Raw genomic sequence first — 13,919 nt, forward strand, 5'->3', positions numbered from 1 at the left:
TTGCATTCTTACATCTGGTAATCTGAGCAACTTCATTGAAGTTAACAATATGTATTATAACAACCACTGTTAATTCATATAATTTTGTTTTGAAACCCTGTATCATTTTTATTGTTTCTGTGTTGTGTTATTTTTGTTTATGTTGTTGGTATTTTGCTATTGGTTTTTGATTATCTTTAAAATAAAAAAGAAAAATACAAAAAAGAAACAAAAAAATTTAACTTAAGAAAGCAAAAAAAGAAGAAAATCAGAAAAAAAAAAAAAAGTCCATTTCAAGGTGTGTCTCTGCTGTCACAGGTAGACAGACGGGGCAGACAGAACCCAGATCTGTCATGGCTGATCCTAGTAGAATTATGGTGGTGGTAAATAATCTCAGCAAACCTGGGCCTTTAGTTCCATGGAAGTTCAGGCTGCTCTGGTTTCTGGCCATGAGGCTGGAAATGGAGTTTTTCAGCCCAAAGCGCTAAAGGATCTACTGCTGGCTTGAACTTGGCTCCCTGCCAGCTTGAACTCAGTGCACCTCACGCTGACACTTGGCGCTACTAGTTGGAGGCAGCCACTAGTTGGAGCTCAGCTGCTCTGAGTTCTGACTTTAGTTGGTCCCTTTCTAAAATGGCTATTGGCCAATTGCCTTCTCCTGGGGGCATCTGAACCCAAGTAACTCACCAGCTACTGAAGTCTGCTGCATCCACTCTTCCATTCCACTAGTGTTCCTCTGTGGAGGCCTCTGAGGTCACCAGTAGTCATTATGCCTCTACATGCTTGAGCTGCCCCTCCAGTGCCATGAGCTGGGGTTCAAGGAGAAACTGTCACTTGCCACCTTCCTCTTCTGTATTGTGCTCCCTCTCTTCACTCTCCCTATGAGCTCTAATTCTCACTTCAGACCCTTGCTGGCTCCTAGGGACCCACTTCCTGTCTCTTTCTCTTCCTTACATTGCTATATTCCTACATCTGGATTCCAAATATTGGAAAGACTGTTTCTCTGCTGCTCACCATTCTGCCATTTTCCCAGAAGTCTCAATTCTGGGATACCAATTCTGGTACCAATTCTGGTACCAATTCTGGGTACCAGTTCTGCAGTTCTCAAATGCAGAGTGATTCAGGCTGAGCCTGGCCTCTGGCCACAGGAGTGGGGCCTGAGTCTTTTAGCTTAAACCCCTCAGGAAGTCTCTTCCAGGCATGAATGCAGCTCTCTGCCAATGGCTGTCTCCCATGGTTGTTCCTCACTGTGGCAGCATAACACTGGGAGCCCTGAAATGAAGCCAAGCTGCAGTTCTTCTGAGTCCTGGGTTGAGCTGATCCTTACCTTTGATGGTGTCCAACCTCTGTCTACAGGGGATATGGCAGGGACTTGGAGTGGAGTCACACACAAACTGTTGCAGCAGACAGCACCCACCAGTCAGTTCCGCTGATGCATTTCTCCCTAAAGGTCTCTACAGTCTCCCACTTTCACTTTGGTCTTTCTGTCTCACAAGTCATTATTCAGGAGGCAGGAACCAGGAAGAAAGTTCAGATTGCCCCTTCCTTTTTCTGCACTATGTCCTGCCTTTTCAATTTTTCTGTAGGCTTCAATTGTACAATCATATCCTTCCTAGGTCCTGGGGATCCATCTTCGTCTTTTTCTTCCCCAACTTGTTAGCTTCCAGTGTCTGGATTGTAAATCTTGGAGAGGCTGAATTATTATTGCTTATCACTTTGACATTTTCCCAGAAGTCATTGCACATTCCTTTTGTGTTGTTTTAGGTTGTACTGGGTGCAATGCCACTGAGGTACATCCCCCAACTCTTTTTTATTTTTTACTTTGAGACATAGTCTTACTAAATTGAACTTGTGATCCTCCTGCCTCTGCCTTCCAAAGTACAAGAATTTTGCTACCACATGTGGCTATTGGCTTCATTGATTTTTCTCCAATGTCTTCCCTCCCATCAAGTGCCTCCTTCAGTACTGGGAATTGAACACAGACTTTCACACTTAGCTACATCCCCAGCCTTGTTTCATTTTTTCTTTTAGTTTTTGAGACAGGTTGTCACTAAGATGGTAAGTTGCTCAGACTGGGCTGAAACTTGTGATTCTCTTGCATCAACATCCTAGACTCCTGGGATTACAGGTGTGCACCACCATATGTGACTCATTTCCCATTCTTTTGGTAACAGAACCCTGACTTGGGAGACTTGTTTGTCTCTCTCTTAAAGTGCTGGTGATTGAGTCCAGGGTCTGTGCATGCTTGGAAGATGCTCCACCTGATTTGAGAGTTGAGTGATCACTTGTTCTTATTGAATATAGTCTGGAAGAACTGTCAGTCATGGTATACTGCCCTCCTTTCGTCAAGGGATGGGCCATGACCCATACTAAACCAGCTTGATCTTGAGTAGGGCAATGAGTCTCCAAATGCAAGTGAGTGTCATGTTACAATGCAGTTTCTTAGTGGGACCTGAGGGTCTTCATTTCTACCAAGCTCCCAGGTGACCCCAGTGCTGCTGGTTTACAAATTGTCCTTTGAGCAGAAATGGAATAGAGTGAGTAAATGGCTGGAGTATTTTTATCCAGTTGCAGCAACCTTAAAAGACCAACAATCCAAAGCTGCTCTGGGTTCTGTTCTCTCTGACCTGAATTTTCAGTCTTTTATTTTCATTCTGCAAGCTCTTTCTCTCTCATATATATATGAGATATATATAAGGTCTAATATATATATTAGACCTTATTTACCCTTTCAGTTTCTCACACCAGGGAGATTATATGATGTTTATATATGTTAGTCTGATTTACTTCACTTATGAGTATGGTCTCAAGTTACATTCATTTACCTATAAAAGTATCAAGTTTAATGTTTTTTTGTGAGTGTACAAGCATCGTATTGATTTTTGAGTATTGACTTTGTATCTAACCATGCAACTTTATTTGGTTATTAACTCTAGGAGTCTCCTGGTGGAGTTTTTGGGGTCTTCTGTGTACAGTACCATGTGATCTATGAATAATGATAGTTTAACTTCTTGCTTTCCTATCCTTATTTCTTTTATTTCTCTCTCTTGTCGAATTGCTCTGGCTAATGTTTCCAGAACTATATTGAATAGGAGTGGTGATAGTGGGCATCCTTGTCTTGTTCCTGATTTTAGAGTGAAAGCTTTCAGTTTTGGTCCATTTAGTATGATGTTGGCTGTTGGTTTGTCACAGATGGCTTTTATCAGATTGAGATAAAACCCATGTTTATAGTAGCACAATTTGTCATAGCTAAATCTTGGAAATCACCCAGATGTCCATTAACTGACAAATGGATGAAAAAGATGTGGTATTTTTATACAATCGAGTACTACTCAGCTATGAAGAAGAATAAACTTGAGACATTTATAGGGAAATGGATGCAACTTGAGTCCATACTTGTAAGTGAAATAGATCAATCTCGCATGTGTAAACATTGTATTGTTTCCCTAGTGTAAGAAGCTGAAAGAGTAAATAACACCTAAACTGTAAAATAGATATTGTGAAATGGGAAGAAACTGCTCAAAAGGAAAGAGAAACTAGAATGGGGCAAAGGAGAAAAGAAGGAAGGGAAAAGGAAAAAAAAATAAATGAACACACACACATGATAGTCAAGATAATTACACTAATTGCTGTAAGTTCATTACAAAGAAAGGTTTATGCCTATACTGTTTGATCAATTTTTCATGCCTATATCTTTTAATATGAGCAACTACTTTGAAGATAAAAATACACAATGTTCTAAACATTGTTATTCGTGCTCGCTTTGGCAGCACATATACTAAACATTGTTATTCTCTTACAATCTTGTTTTGCAATTTTATACCCTGTTTTTATTGTTTATTTTACTTTTCTTTAAAATAAAAAAGTATCAAGTTTATCCTTCTTTATGGCTGAGTAGTATTCCTTTGTATAAAAAGGCCACAACTTTCTATACATTTGTTAGTTGATGGGCATTTAGATTATTTCCAAAATTTAGAATTATTACAAATTGTGTGGTTACAAACATAGGTGCACATATATTGCTGTGGTTTTATTGCTGTGGTATGATGTTTTTAATTATTCTGGGAAGACACCCAGAAGGAGACTAGCTAGGTTGAGTGGGGCCTCTAATCATCCCTTTTTGAGAAAGCTCCTTACTAATTTCCATGATGGTTGCATCAGTCTACACACTCATCAACAGTGGAGAAGATTTCTTCTTCCACACAACCCCTCCAGCATTTGTTATTGCTTGATTTCTCAATGATAGCCATTTTTGCTGGGGTGAGATGGAATCTCAGTGTTGATAGAATCTCATGCAGTCATGGGGCAGGCTTTTAGAGTTTATGATTGATTCATGGTACAATATTGGAATTATGGATGTAAATGCTACACTTGCCCTGGGCCATATAGTTTACATACAATATAAGGGAGAGAAAGAGTCTTGCTCTTTCCCTCTGCTGCTCCTCCCTTTGGCTCTTGTTGTTTTTGCTCTTCTTCCGCTGCCATGAATGGTTGCCCTCTGCCATGTGCCACCCTGCCTTGGAGCCAGCCAAGTATGGACTGAAACCTCCACAGACTGTGAGCTAAATAAACCTTTCCTTCCTTAATTCTGGGTGTCAGGTATTTTGTCTCAACAATGAGAGAAAAGTAACCAAGACATCTGATGTCCACTGTTCTGTGGTATTGTCCAAATCTGTGTCCCACCAATTCTGCGATAGGATTAGTGCTGGATTGGATGCGGGGCTGATCTTATCCTCTGGATGTGGGGGCTGTGGCCAGCCTTTAGCCATCAGTTTTCTGGATGGTTTTCCCACTATTCCTTACCCTGTTTGCCTCTGCATTGCTCTCCTGATTGCTATGTCACCCTCGGATAGAGACTACCGGGTTAAATAACCCTTAGCTATAGCAGGCTGATCAGGCCTGCAATCTCCCAAGCGAGTGGATGGCAAAGGCTTAAATAAATGAGACAAAGGAAATGATTTCAGGGCTCCAGGAGGGACTAACTCTCTTACAGCTTAGATATTCTCTGAGTTTAGCCAAAGACTTTTCTGGGAAGCCCGTATTTATTTGGTTTATAAACAAAGGAGGAGGATACTCAAGAAAACGTGGGAATCTTGCAAGACCTTGGGAGAATTTTCCCAAGTAGTAAATTATGTCAATCAGGCGAACTACCTTATCTTTAAGTTGGTATTTATTGTAGGAGTATGACATCTACAGTTGCAGTCTCCTTGTAGTTAATTGGGGTTGGAGCCAGATGTCCTCAGCTGTGGCCTTATCTTGTCCTTTGAGATGTCACAGCTTCACAGGCCTCAGGATGACCAGGGACTCACAGAGATTTACTTACTATAAATCTACTGCCTATCTTCAGACAGGGTGCCTAAGCTTCAGACAACTCACAAGTAAACACAGAAAGCCAATTGGTTAATGTTAAATCCTGCTCAGAGTCACTTTGTAGTGGTTCCCAACAAGAGACAACCCAAGGCGGCTCCCAGTCCCTTGTACAGTTGACCCCTCCCAGATCTTATACAGCTTGCTTCATTCCATACCAGTGGCTCCTCTCATGCTCTGTCCTCCTAGTTCCACACTGTGCTGGTGGTCACAAGTTTATCCTATGCTGGTTGTTGCAAATAGAAGAGAGTGATGATTTCCTGGCCCAAGAGTGCTTGTGCTGATTGTCACAGGGCCGGGAGTGCTTGTTTCCCACTCCTGGTCCCTGCACTGCAGGTTGCAGGTCAGAGGGAGTTGGTGACTTCCTGGCCCAAGGATGCTTGTGTTGGTGGTTGTCAGTCACAGGGCAGGGATGTACTTGTCCCGGACGCCATGGGTTGGTCCAAGTCCATCTCTTGTGCCAGTCATAGGGCAGGAGGAGCTGTGTTGTTCCATGAGCACTCCTCAGTGCCATGACCGTTCCCTGATCCTGTTGCTAGAGGTTGTAGTTAATGGTTATTGTGCTCAACAGAGAAAGAAGATAAAGAAGAAAAAAACCCTGGTAGCCCATTGAGGAGGGAGCAGATACCCAGCCCTGTGTGACAGCAAAATTTGTTGCCAGGATGCAGTGTCCTCTATTTGCAGGAAATCAAAAATGGCAAGGGGGCCTTATCTTCTAGGTCTATCGTGTGTGAATTGAGTTTGCCACACCTTTGCCATCTTTCTGTTTTTTGGCAGGGAAAACCTCCTGGGAATGATTCTTGCTCTGATCTCCTGCTGGTGGGAAGAGCACAATTTTCTAAACATGGGTCCTGTGTTGGTTTGGGGTTTTGCAAGGGGAACAATATAATACAGCACACATATTTTATAAGATTATTTATAATAGTCACCCAAAGAATCACATGCAAAGAGAGTACAGGAAATCTGTACTTTAGTCCACACACTAAACATCAAAGAATCCAACTGAGGGCCTGGATCCCACAATAATGTCTTGTATGAGTTCAGTTGAAGACCTAGAGCCCTTGACAATGTCTTATGCAGGCCTATTTCATGGATCTGTGCCAGGAAGGCCCACCGTAGAAAGTCTGAGCCAGCGGGATGAAGGATCGGTGCTAGCAGGTGGAGGGATATGAACTGGAGCCAGGAAGCAATGCTCAAAGTGAGAACCAGAGCTCTCCCGAAAAATACCACCGCCATCCTCAGCAACAGTGAGGTCCTGAGCTCCTCCAATGATGAGGAAAGCTGAGTTCCCATCAGGAAAACCAACATGATAAGCTTCTCCAGGAGCCTGAGAAGTGCACCATCTTCCCCTCTGGAGCGAGGAAGCAATGCTCAAAATGAGGACAAGAGATCCCCTGAAGTGAACCAAAGCCATTCTCAGTGACAACAAGGTCCTGAGCTCCTCAGATGATGAGAATAGCTGAGTTCATCAGGAAAACCAGCATGACAAACGCCTCCAAGGGTGCTTCAAAAGCTTACAGCTTCTAACACCTCCAACAGCTTCTCAGCTCCCAACAGCTTCCTTCCTTCTCCCATTCTGCCTCTTATGCTGCTGGCAATAACCCTCAAGTGGGCCTCCCACACCCAGCAGCACACTGGTTCAGTTCAGCTGGGTGGTACAAGTTGACCACCAGTTGTCAATCCACCACAGGTCTTTTTTCTTTTTTTTTAAGTTTTTTATTTTTAGCGGTACCGGGTATCAAACTCCCGACCTTGCGCTTGCCAGGCAGGCGCTTATGCCACTGAGCTTTATCCCCAGCCCCTCACCACAGGTCTTATGAAGTTTAATCACCATTCCATATGCACAATCCACTGATCACCTCACTTTTCCTTTCCTCCAAGCACATTTCCCCATGTTTTAGTCTTCCTTCCTTCCTTCTTTCCTTCCTTGTTTTCTTTTTGTTTTTTGATGTTTTGCAGTGGTGGGAATGGAACACAGGGCCTTACACATGCTAGGCAAGCATGCCACCACTAAGCTAAATCCCTATCCCCACTCTGTTTCTTTATCCCCAAATATACACAACTACTATATTTGAGGAGGCAGGTTTGAAATGTGTGTCTCCTACTTCCTAATACTTGGCTGCTTCCTGAATAAACTTTATTTTTACATTTTATTAATTTTTTATTGGTACATGTTTGCCATACACAGTGATCACATTCATCTTAGGGAAATTGTACCTGTATGCAATATATCTTAATTCTTCATTTTCCCCACTCCCCTCCCCTCCCTTTGACCCTTCTCTCCTCCGTATTTACTAAAGCTTTGTTTCCATTTTTTCCCATCCATACTCTTTCATAAAAATCTGTTTTCTCTTCTTTCCCTTGACCTCCCCTTCCCTTTTCCCCTTCCCATTTGGCCAAGTTCTTCCTACTTCCCAATATCTGTCCTCCATTTTGCTCTTTATTTATACTTTGGGTTTCTCATACAAGAGAACAATATCACATCAAAACTTGTGTGTCTGACTTATTTTACAATATTTTTTACAATATTTTACAATCACTTTTTAAAATTATGGTTTTGAGATGCATCTATTTACCTAAAAATGTCTCAAGTTTAACCTTCTATATGTCAGGGTAGTACTCTATTGTACATAAATACCACATCTTTCTTTCTTTATTTATCTGTTGATGAGCACATGGGCCATTTCCAAGGTTTAGCTATTATAAGTAGTGCTGCTACAAACATAGATATGGATATATCACTGTGATATGGTACTTTTAACTCTTTCAGGAAGAGACCTAGAAAGGGAATATTTGGGTCAAATGGAACCTCTAGTTTGTTTTATGGAGGAATTTACATACTGACTTACATAGTCGTTGTACCAATTTACACTCCCACCAACAGTGGTGAAGGGTTCTTTTTTCCCCAAAGCCTCACCAGCTTTTTTTATTGGTTGGTTTCTTCATCATAGCCATTCTTTCTAGAGTGAGATGAAATCTCAGTGTTTTAATTTGCAATTTTCAAATGACCAGAGATGTTGAACTTTTTTTCATATATTTATTTGTTGTTTTTACTTCTTCACCTGAGAAGTGTCTATTCATTTCAGATGCCTACTTTTGGATTGGGTCTTTAAATTTGGGGTGTCTAATTTTTTTTAGTTCCTTATGTATTCTAGATATTAGTATTTTTGTCAAGGAGTAGTTCATAAAATTTTTTCAGTGTGTGGCTCTGCTCTGGGTGGTAGACAAAGGAAGCAGCCAAAGCCCAGATATATTTTTTTAGTCCTAGTCCTATCTTTACTTTTTTCTTGCAGTAAGGAACAGACCGAAGCCCTTCACACTAAGCTATATCCGCAGCCCCTCCCCCCTTTAAATTGAGCAACAGCATCTTGCTAAATCACTAAATTGCCCAGGCTGCCCTAGATACTGCTATCCTCCTGCCTCAGACTCCCTAAAAGTTGGGATTACATGAAATGCACCACCAAATGCAGTTATTATGCTTATTATAGCCTTCCTTATGCTTGCTTTGGGAGTACTTTGCTTTTTATTCTATGTTCATAAGATGGAAGCTTAGGTTATTAATTTAGATCTGTCTTTTTAATATTTACAGCTAAATATTTTAAAGCTCAAAGCTAAAATTTTTCATGTAAGTGTTGCTTTGGGTGTGTCTCATAAATTTTGTCATGTTATATTTTCATTTTCATTCATTTCAAAGTGTTTTAGAATATCCTTTGTGATTTTTTTTGACACATTCTTTTTTTAACACAGGGTCTCACTGTGTAGTCTAGGCTTCCCTTGAACTTGTGATCCTCCTGCCTCAGCCTCCCAAGTGCTAGGATTATACCCACATGCCCCTGAGCCCAGCCTACTTGTTATTTTGGAGTGTGTAAATTTTCACATAGTTGCAAATTTTACTAGTTTATTTATGTTATTGATTTTTAATTTACTTCTTTACTTTTACTATTTTAGTCCTTTTTTCTGCCACTAGCTACATTCCTAGATCTCAATTCTGTTAAATGTATTGAGCTTTCTTTGTGATCTACTATGTGGTCTGTCCTGGACATTGTCCATGTCCTTTAATAAATGTCCTGAAAGATTTAAAGATATCATATTACAGCAACACAGGCATTCCCATGTTTATTACAGCATAATTCATAATAGTTATATCTCAGGAGCAGCATATATGTCCACCAAGAGATGAGTGGATGATGAAAATATGGTATTTATACATAATGGTATACCACTCTGCTATCAAGAATCATAAATTTAAGTCATTTGTAGGAAAATAGGTGCACATGGAAATATAACATTAAGTGAAATAAATCCAACACATAATCTTCAGTACTGTATGGTTTGTCTCGTATTCAAAATTCAAAGTATAAATACAGAGTAAAATAGATATATGAAAGGAAATACAGACATAGATCTACTGCAAAGGGATGGTAGAAGAAAGGGATAGGAAAGGGACATACAAAAACTAAAATGTGTCCTGTACATGTATCAAATATGCACAATGAAAGCAATCATTATTTATCACAAACATGTACTAACAAAAAAAGTTAGGCCTGAGTGCTGAGTTAGGCCTGGTGGTGCATGCCTGTAATCTCAGCACTTGGAAAGTTAAGGCAAGAAGATCACTTCAAGTTTGAGGCCAGCATGGGCTACATAGTGAGTTCAAGGCCAGCCCGAATGACATAGCAAGACCTTGTCTCAAACAAAAGAATGAACAAACAAACAAACAAAAAATGTGTTTCCTGAGTGGAACCAGCAGGCTGGGTGCACTTCTAGGGTGTCCCAATTTTCCCTTCTCATGTGTCTGCTTTCTTCTGCCTTAGTTTGGGACAGGTTAGGAGAATGGCTTCTGAGATGGAGTTATCCCTTGAGAGTAGCTTCTCAGCCAGTTGTAAGGCCTTTGGTATGCTCCCACATCTTCAAGATCATGGTGGTCAGCGACCCCAATGCGGGCAAGACCTGCCTGACCTACCACTTCTATGCTGGCCACTACCCTGACTGCCCTGAGAATTGGGGAAGATTTCTGAGAATGAACAATGGAGATTGATGGGGAATGATTAAGATTCTGTTATGGGATACAGCAGGACAAGAGCAGTATTGAGAGAGCATAAGACAACACTACTACTGAAATATGCACTGTGGTCTTCGTGTGTGATATGATGAACATGGCTAGTTTTCATTGCCTGCTATCTTGGATAGAGAAATGCGAACATTTGCTAGCGAATGACATAACATGGATTCCCCTTGAAAATAAACATGACATGGGAAGTGCCATACAGATGCCCACAGATTTGGCACAAAAATTTGGTGAAACACACACTGTGCCTTTGTTTGAAATCTCTACTAAAATCCTTAATGATATAATCCCCAAAGACCATGTGGAAACTTTATGACCCTGTCTCATAAACTTAAGAGCCACAAACTATTAATGCTTAGTTAAAACTCTGACAATGGAATTGCCCTAAAACCTGAAACAAAGCCTGCAATGATATTCTGGTGCCAAATGAGTCATTATTATACTAATTTTGATTAATTAAAACATTTAAAGTATGACATTGATATGTCATAAGGCAATCTGAAATATAATGGATCAGGAGGGACGGAGAGACACTGTTTAGTATGCACCTCCTGATACATAAACCAGCTTTGCAGGTGGATGACTCAACAAGGGTTGTATTTTTTATTTTAGGGTCTTCCAACAGTGCACAACTTAGGAGTTACAACTTGGTCCAGGGGGATTAGTGAACACCGGCCCTGCCTGGTACCTCATGCATTCTCTTCAGTTTCAATCAATTTAGAGACTAAGTATTAGATTAAACCAGCTTCCACTGGGATGTGACTATGCCAGGTTATCTCTGATTCTTATGAATCTACTTGTATTTCTGTAATGGTGTTGTGTAATCAGTTTCTGTATGATCACAACAAAATACTCATCAGTATGAAATATGTTAGGTATTGAAAAATATTTTGTCTGTCCTTCAGTAATGAAAAGACTATAGTTAACATTTTTTGCACTGCTTTTATTTTTGAATTTAAGACTGCACAAAGAAAATAGCATGCTTGCATATAAAGCTATTTACATAAGTGGACTGTAAGCCATGATTTGGATAGTTTGCTGTCCTTGATAATTTTAGAGGAAATTAACCCAAAAGATGATTGTACTTAAAATATTTTCAAAATGTGGGAAAGCAATCAAACATGTATGGTGGTCTTAAGTGGATAATTTAGTTTTAAAAACTAACAAGATTTTATTAAATAAAATAATTGAAAGTAATAAATAATTACAATAAATATTTCATTTTAACTATTAGAGCTTCAGTTGGCTTTATTTGTATTTAGGGAGATTAATACATTTTCTTAATCAAGGTATAATTAAAACTTTTTTTGCTTTCATCTAAGTTAGCATTCAGGCAACCTTTGAGGGATTGCCTGGCTCCCTCAGGAGGGCAGGCACCAGGCAGTGCTCTTGCATCCCCAGCGCCCCCAAGACTCTAACTCCAGGCCAAATGAATACTAGGAAAGCCCAGAGCCTAGGAGGAGAAGCCCACCCTCTTTTTGGTACTCACTCCTGGCCAACATCGAGGATGCAGGTTTTCCCCCTAGCCATGGCCACCCACCAACTCCAAGCCTGTTCTGTGTTTCCTCTCAATACTGGGCATCAGATGTGCTGACCAACTACCAACCTGATCATAGATGAGGTCAGTCTCCTGAGATATACAGTAAGCACGGGACAACTGTAACTCCAGGGCACAATATCAGACCTGGTCCATAGCACTAGCCCCCAAGAAAAGTCCTTGGCTATAATAAACTGCGAAACAGAGTGGGGTTTTACTCTGAAAGTGACTCTTTCATTGCAAACTAGAGTAGGAAAAGAAACCCAGTGTAGTTTCCACCATAACGCCGGAGAAAGTTTAATAAGGAAAGGGGTTGTTTAAAATAGACCCACAGAACAAACCCACTTCAGGGTTTCCAGTGTTATCCACCCATAGTGACTGTTTCAGAGATGGCCATGGGAGATAGCTGGGAAGAGGATGTGAACCTAGGCATAGATCCTCTAAGACGTGTAAGTTCTCTAGAGTGAGAAACCAGCCTAGTGAGTATGGTTTTCAGAGAAGACTGGATCTGAAAGTGTTGGCATTAAATTCAACAGTCAGCTTGCACCCTGTCCTATGACCTACATCCAGTAGAGACCAGAGGGCTGATTGCTTTTCCCATTTACCCCATAATCAAGAACACATCTTGGCTTGAATGTCTGCCATAGGGTGGGGTGAAAAGAAGAGGGGCCCCGGAACAGGGAAAGCACATCACAAACCCACAGGCCGTAAACCGAGGCAGAGAAAGTCATGACTTGCTGGACTCCAAGACTGCAGATCCTGGGAAAAAAATGACTCATTCAAAAACACAGAAGAGCCAGGGATGCACGTGCATGCTTGTAATCCCAGAAGTTGTGAGGCTGAGGCAGGAAGATCACTGTGAGCTTGAGCTCAGCCTGGGCTACATAGTGAGTTCAAGGCCAGGCTGAACTGCAAAGTAATACGCAGTCTCAAAAACAAACAAAAAAAACAAAAAAACCACGATTTTTTAATGGGCTCAGGTTTTTCTATTTTTTTTTTTCCTTTAGCTTTTTCTTTGATGGGGGAGGGTGTTGAAATTTATTCCTTTGTTTTTCTTTTCTCATTTTAAACTTTTTTCCTTCTTTTTCCTCCATTTCACTCTGTTTTTTTTTCTTATTCTTGTTCTTTTCATTTCTGTTACTACTATCCAATACTACTAATTTCCACTTGTTCTTCAGTCAGATCCCTTATTTCATTTTTCTCTCCTCATCTTCCACTGATTAATTTTTCAAATTTTACTTTTCTCATTTTCTGTTCCTACTCTTTCAACTTTTTTTGGGGGGGAGGGGAGGGGACTTTGACATAGGGTCTTGCTATGTATTTCAGGCTGACCTTGAACTCACTATGTAGCCCAGGCTGGCTTTGAACTCATGGCAATCCTTCTGTATCAGCATCCCAAGTACTGAGATCTCCCCTCTATCTTTACTAGTATAACAGTTCCTCACTCAGGGTAGCAGATGTCCGTACCATGCTTTCCTTTTCTTTTTATGACAGGATCTTGCTATGTAACCCAGACTGGCCTCAAACTCATGGCAATCCTCCTGCCTCAGCCTCCTGAGTGCTGGGATTACAGGAGTGTGCTACCATACTCCATACCATGCTTTGCTAATGAAAATATGTACTTTAGCATAATGGTAGCTGACTGTGGATCTCAGTAACTGCAGTGGAGCAATACAGGAAGAAATCACTGTGTTCACCTACTTGGTATGATCACCAGCAAGATGTATGCGTGTGTGTCATGGTGTAAACAGGTGAGCTTTACCCACATTGTGTAGTGTCACATTTTTGTGTACTTATAGTTTGTTTTATTAAATTTTTTAATTTTTCTTTTAGAATTAGCCAAATTCAGTACAACATTGCATGAAAATTTGCATTTACAACTTTGGGAGGATATTGAAAGTGAGTCATCAGCTGACTTGGTTACTGAAGATGACTTGGATCATGTAAGACAAACACATTAGCAAGATG

General features: G+C 40.7%; 1 pseudogene; it reads left to right on the forward strand.

The window, feature by feature from the left end:
- The first annotated feature begins 10,179 nt into the window (after positions 1-10,179).
- Positions 10,180-10,870, forward strand: LOC102021239 (annotated as a pseudogene).
- The last annotated feature ends 3,049 nt before the right edge of the window (positions 10,871-13,919 follow it).

The sequence above is a fragment of the Chinchilla lanigera genome, unplaced genomic scaffold (assembly GCF_000276665.1).
Source record: "Chinchilla lanigera isolate Chin_1 unplaced genomic scaffold, ChiLan1.0 scaffold00074, whole genome shotgun sequence".
NCBI classification, from domain to species: domain Eukaryota; kingdom Metazoa; phylum Chordata; class Mammalia; order Rodentia; family Chinchillidae; genus Chinchilla; species Chinchilla lanigera.